Source organism: Ictidomys tridecemlineatus, chromosome X, assembly GCF_052094955.1.
Source record: "Ictidomys tridecemlineatus isolate mIctTri1 chromosome X, mIctTri1.hap1, whole genome shotgun sequence".
NCBI lineage: Eukaryota > Metazoa > Chordata > Mammalia > Rodentia > Sciuridae > Ictidomys > Ictidomys tridecemlineatus.
This window is the reverse complement of record NC_135493.1, coordinates 84,404,222-84,410,801: the sequence shown is the minus strand read 5'-3', so window position 1 is coordinate 84,410,801 and position 6,580 is coordinate 84,404,222. Positions and strand designations below refer to the sequence as shown.

The following is a 6,580-nucleotide window of genomic DNA, read 5'->3' as shown; positions in this document are numbered from 1 at the left end:
CTCATATTTCTTCATCAGCATTTTTAGCATGCAACTATTGTATGTATTTTGTTAGTTTAGACCTTTTCTTTGAAATAACTGTAAATGGTATTATTTTTAATTCCCATTTCCACATACTTGTTAGTAAATAGACAAGTGATTGATTTTTGTGTATTGAATTTATATCTCATGAACTTCCTAAAGTTAATAAGTTATGGTGGTGCAGGCCTGTTATTCCAGTGGCTCAGGAGGCTGAAGCAGGAGGATCACAAGTTCAAAGCCAGCCTCAGCAACTTAGTGAGGCCATGGGCAATGTTGTGAGACCTTGTCTCTAAATAAAACTAAATGGGCTCAGTTGTTAAGTGCCCCTGGGTTCAATCCCTGGTACCAAAATCAATAAATAAATAAATAAAAATTTAAGGATGAGCTTACTAAAGTCACTTATTAGTTATATGTGATGTCTTTTTTGCAGAATCCTATGATTGTTTCCTCTGGACAATCAGATTATCTGCAAATAAGGTCAGTTTTGTTTCTTCATTTCCAATCTGAACTTTTTTTGGTATCTTTTTATTGGGCGGGGGGAGGGTTCTTATTGCACTAGCTAGAATTTCCAGTACTGTGTTAAATCAGAATAATGAGAACAGATAACTTTGCATATTGTTAATAATGTGGAAATACTTCTGAATTTCCACATTTTAAGTATGACCTTAACTATAGGTGTTTTATGGATGCTCTTTATGAAGTTGAGGAAATGTTGCTCTATTCCTAGTTTTCTGAGAGATTTACTATTAATTGTTGTTGAATTTTGTCACACTTTATTTAACATCAGTAGATATGATTGTATGATTTTTCTTCTTTTAGCCTTTTTGTGAGTTTTTTATTATAGCAAAATGCACATGACATAAATTTTAGCATCTTCACTATTTTTAACAGTTCAATGGTGCTAATATATCCACTTTATTGTGCAACCTGTCTATAGAACCTGTCCATTTTGCAAAACTGAAATATTATATCCAATAAACAAATCTCCATTTTCCCCTTCTCTAGTCCATGGAAACAATTTATTTTCTGTATCTATGAACTTTGACATTCTAGATACCTCGTATAAGTTGTATTTTACACTGTTTATCTTCAAGGAACTGGATTTTTTCACTTAGCACAATGTCCTCCAGTTCATCCATGTTATTGAATAGTGTGATTTTCATCTTTTTAAAAGTTGAATAGTAGTTATTATTTTAAAAGCAGAATATCAATCCACCTTTTTTTTAAAGAGAGAGTGAGAGAGCGAGAGAGAGAGAGAGAGAGAGAGAAAGAAGAGAGAAAGAGGGAAATTTTTTTAATACCTATTTTTCAGTTTTCGGTGGACACATCTTTATTTTATGTGGCACTGAGGATGAACCTAGCGCCCCGCGCATGCCAGGTGAGCACGTTACCCCTTGAGCCACATCCCCAGCCCCAATCCATCGTATTTTTAAGGCTGCACAATACTCTATTTTATGAATGTACCATATTTTTATCCATTTATCTGTCATTCACATTTGAGTTTCTTCAACCTCTTAACTATTGCAAATAGTGCTACAATGAACATGGATATGCAAATATCTTTTTGAGACCCCGATTTGAATTCTTTTGGATATATAACCAGGAGTGAGAATTCTGAATCACATGGTAATTTTATTTTTAATTTTTTGAGGAGAAGCCATACTGTTTTCCACAGTAGTTGTACCATTTTACAATCACACCAGCAGTGTACAAGAGTTCCAATTTTTCCTCATCTTCAGCAGCACTTGTTATTTCCTTTTGTTATTGTTATTGTTTTGCATCGTAATATAATTGAGGTGATATTACATTCTGTCTTTTATTTGCATTCCCAGATTGATTAATGATGCTGAGCATCTTTCAAAATGCTTGTTGGACATTTGTATAACATTTTTGTAGAAATGTCCTTTCCAGTCCTTTGCTCACTTTTTAAATTGGGATAATTGATTCTTTTTGTGTGTTGTCTGGTTTTTATGAGAATGTGTGTGTGTGTGTGTGTGTGTGTGTGTGTGCACAGGTTTCATATTTTCAGTCAGTTCTGTGAAGGATATCCTAAACACTATATAAGTCACAAAAGAACATTTTTTCTTCCACTATTAAAATAATGACATTCACAAACAATTTTTTTAACCTTTATTTTATTTATTTATTTATATGTGGTGCTGAGGATTGAACCCATGGCCTTGCATGTGCTAGGTGACCACTCTATTGCTGAGCCACAACCCCAGCCCCTTCACAAACATTTTTAAGAAGCTTGTCTGCATCATCAGGGTGGTGATCTTGAATTTTAAGCAAAAGTATCACATTCTTGACACAGATTGCTTATAGGTACATTTGGAAATTGCTTTCTAGTCATGATAAACATTGTATACAAGTTTTAAAAATATCCCCACTTTAGCTTTAAAAAATTAGTTGGGTCAAACATTTTTTTTTCCAGAAGCAATGATATTGAGGACCCAAACTAAAAACCTAGTAAATGGAGAAATACCTGGTCTCAATAAATGTCCCAGAATTTGTCTTTAAATGAGAAAAAATTTATATGGAGCTTTTTAAATAATTTTGTAAGTAGCTTCTTTTAACAAGCTACCTTGGGAGCTCAATTCAAAATAGAAGTTGATGTACTAAAACAGATGTTTCAGTGCAGCTCCAAAAATCTTTATAAGTACAGCGATTTGGAAGGACAATCCTGGATCAGAAGTGTTATTCCTTGTGTATCTACTTTATGTGTGCATGCCTCAGCTTAGTTGTCATAATTGTTTCGGTAATTTCCTCCTGAGTAGTGGTCATAGCCACCCTGGCTCCTGCCACAGTAGTCTCGGGACCATCTGTATCCATATTCATAACCTCCAGGTCATCTGTCATACCTGCCATCCCCATACCCCTGGTCCCCACCACCTCTAGAATAGCTGTGACCATGATCTCTGGTGCCACGGGAAGATGTGCCTGGATGGTCCACATGGATCTGGCGATCATCCAGGGACTCTCCATTCATGGCTTTCATAGCATCTGAGGCATGTTCTGGGTTGGTGATGGTGATGAAGCCAAAAGCCTGGGATCACTGGGCCTCCTGGTCCTTGACAACAACCACCTCAGAAATAGGCCCAAAGGTCTTCAGGACCTGCTCATCATCAGTATTGAGGGTGAGCCCTCCCATGAAGAGCTTCCCTTCTTAAGAAGAGATGGCAGTGAATCTGAGTCCTGAAAATTAAAAAGTAAGAAAAGACAAGCTCTGAAGAGCAGGGAGAATAGGGCAAGTTATGGGATTTATTTATTTTGTTTATAACCCCCTTATTAGATATATGACTTGCAAATAGCTTCTTGCATTCTATGAATTTTCTTTTTTAAAATTTTTTTAGAGAGAATTTTTTTAATATGTATTTTTTAGTTTTCGGTGGACACAACATCTTTGTTTGTATGTGGTGCTGAGGATCGAACCTGGGCCGCACGCATGCCAGACGAGCACGCTACCACTTGAGCCACATCCCCAGCCCTATGAGTTTTCTTTTCACTCTGTTTATTTTGTCCTTTGTTGCACGAAAGTGTTTACATTTGATGTAGTGCCATTTGTCTATCCTTGATTTTGTTACCTGTACTTTTAGTGTCATAACCAAAAATTCATTGCCGAACTCAATGCCGTGAAACTTTTCTGCTATATTTTCTTCTAGGAGTTTTATATTTGGGGCGCTACCCTTAAGTACATTTGAATTGATTTTCATTCATGGTATATTATTAAGGGTTCAATTTCACTTATTTGCATATGGATATCCAGTTTTCCCAACACCATTTATTGAAGAAACTATCTTTTTTTCCAGTGAACAATCTTAGTATATTTGTTAAAGTTCATTTAGCCATGTATGTGAAGATTTGTCTCAGACTCTCTATTCTATTTCATTAGTTTCCATGTCTATCTTTATGCCACTACCACACCATTTTTTTAAGTTATTGTATTTTTTGAACCTTTATTTATTAATTTTTATGTGGTGCTGAGGATCAAACCCAATGCCTCACATATCCTAGTCAAGAGCTTTACCTCTGAACTATAACCATCGCCCCTACCACACTGTTTTGATTACTATAGCTTTGTAATAAATTTTGAAATCAGACAAGGTGAGTTTCCATCTTTGTTCTTCTTTTCCAAATTGTTTTGGCTATTTAGGGTCCCTTGAAATTCTACATGTAATTTATATATTTTTTTCTATTTCTGGAAAAATGCTGTTGGGATTATATTGAATCTATAAATCACTTTGAGTAATATTAACATCCTATCAATAATTAGTATTGACTTTATTCCATGAACACAAAAATCTTTCCATTTGTTTATGTCTATTTTTAGCCATTTTTTTTTAGTTTTCTTTCATCTCCTTGGTTAGGTCTGTTCCTAAGTATTTTACTTTTTTTTGATCATATTGTAAATGGAATTGTTTTCTTAATTTCTTTTTTGAATTGTCTATTGCTATTGTATAAAAATGCAGCTTATTTTTGTCAGTTGATTACATATCCTGCAACTTTGCTGAATTTATAGCAATCTGGCTAGAGCAGGCATTCTTGAAACCATATGGGCCTGTACTTTCTTCTTAGGGAGTCTTTAAGTTATAAATCATTTTCTTTAATCACTATAATACATATTTTTCTTGTTTTATCTCTTTTTTTGGTATCTCATTCTTCCAAGATTTTGTCCAGGTCTAAATTATAGATTTTATGAGCACTTGGGTTACTTGTTGGATTTTCTGTAATCCTCTATACACTTGTAGTGTAAAAAGTATAAAAAGGTGATGTTTCTTATTTCATTTTTTTGGGCTCATCCCATCTCTCCTCCCCACACAACTCTTATTTCATTCTTGGTATCTATTATTTATCTTTTTATTTTGTTAACTTTACTAACGCTTCATCATTTATTGATAATTTCAAAACACTAGCTTTTGATGCACTGATTTTCTAGATCATTTCCTTTGCGTGTGTGTGTGTGTGTGTGTTGCTGAGGATTGAGCCCAGGGCCTTGTACATGTGAGGCAAGCACTCTACCAACTGAGCCCCCATTTCCTATTTTTAATATTATTGTTTTCTATTCTTATCTCTATTATTTTCTTCCTTCTCCTTGCTTTATGTTTATTTTCTTCTTTTTCTAGTGGTTTGAGATAAAAAAAAATTAGGTCACTGATTTGAATTGTTCCTTTTAAAAAAAGTTTTAATTATTTTTAGAGGGGTACTGGGGATTGAACTCAGGGGCACTCGACCACTGAGCCACATCCCCATCCCTATTTTGTATTTTATTTAGAGACAGGGTCTCACTGAGTTGCTTAGCACCTCACCATTGCTGAGGTTGGCTTTGAATTTGCGATCCTGCTGCCTCAGCCTCCTGAGCCACTGGGATTACAGGCATGCACCACTATGCCTGGCTAAAACTTTTATTTTATTATTTACTTTTATGTGATGCTGAGTTTCGAACCCAGTGCCTCACACCTGGTAAGCAAGTGCTCTACCATTGAACTACAAACCTACCCCAATCTTTCATTTTTTTAATGTAAGCATTTAGAGTTAGAAACTTCCTGTTCTTCACTATTTTATTGTATTGCACATACATTGATTCTTTTGATTTCATTTTCATTCAGTTCTATGCATGTGTGTGTGTGTGTGTGTGTGTGTGTGTGTGTTTTGTAGATGGACACAATACCTTTGTTTTATTTATTTATTTTTATATGGTACTGAGGTTTGAACGCAGGACCTCACACATGCGAAATGAGCACTCTACCACTGAGCCACAACCCCAGCCCTCTATGTATATCTTTAAATTTCCTTTGAGACTTCTTTGATCTACTGATTATGCAGAAGTATGTTGTTCAATTTCTAAGAACATACAGATTTTGTTACTTATTATTAGTTCTATTTTTATGGTTAGAGAACATACTCTGTATAATGTTTTAGTGTTATTGAGATTTACCTTTAAGGCATGATTTATTCTGTTGAATTTTCCATGTGTTCTTGTAAAAAACATGTTTTCTGCTGTGTTTAGTGTAGTGTTCCCTCCCCCCACAGTTTATATATCAGTTATCTCATATTGGTTTATTATATTGTTCACTTATTTTACATCCTTGTAGATATTTTGCCTTGTAGTTGTATCTATTTTTAATTGCTTTTATGTTTTGAATACATGACAGTGGAATGCATCACAATTCTTATGACACATATAGAACACAAATTTTCATATCTCTGTTTGTAGTTGTATCTATTGCTGAGAGTGTACTTTTGAAGTCCCCTGGTACAATTTTGGATTTTTCTACTTCTCCTTTCTGCTCTATCAGTTTTTTTGAGGCTTCATTTGTTTGATGCATATGTGTTTAGGACCATAATTTCTTCCTGGTAATGGATGCTTTATCATTACTTAGTGTTCCACCACATCTCTAGTATTTTCCTTTGCTTTTTTTTCCTATTTTACCTGATAGTAACATCAACATGCCTGCTTTCTTTTTATTTATTTCTGCATTATATGTCACATTTCATACTTTCACCCAAAATATTCTTTGAATTTCCAGTGAATTTCCTTTTTTTCCTTGTAAGCCATTTT

The 6,580-nt window shown here is 34.5% G+C and overlaps 1 pseudogene; it reads right to left on the bottom strand.

Moving 5' to 3' along the window:
- Window positions 1-2,758: 2,758 nt before the first annotated feature.
- Window positions 2,759-6,580, bottom strand: part of LOC101964735 (RNA-binding protein 3 pseudogene) — an 80,959-nt pseudogene continuing 77,137 nt past the window's right edge.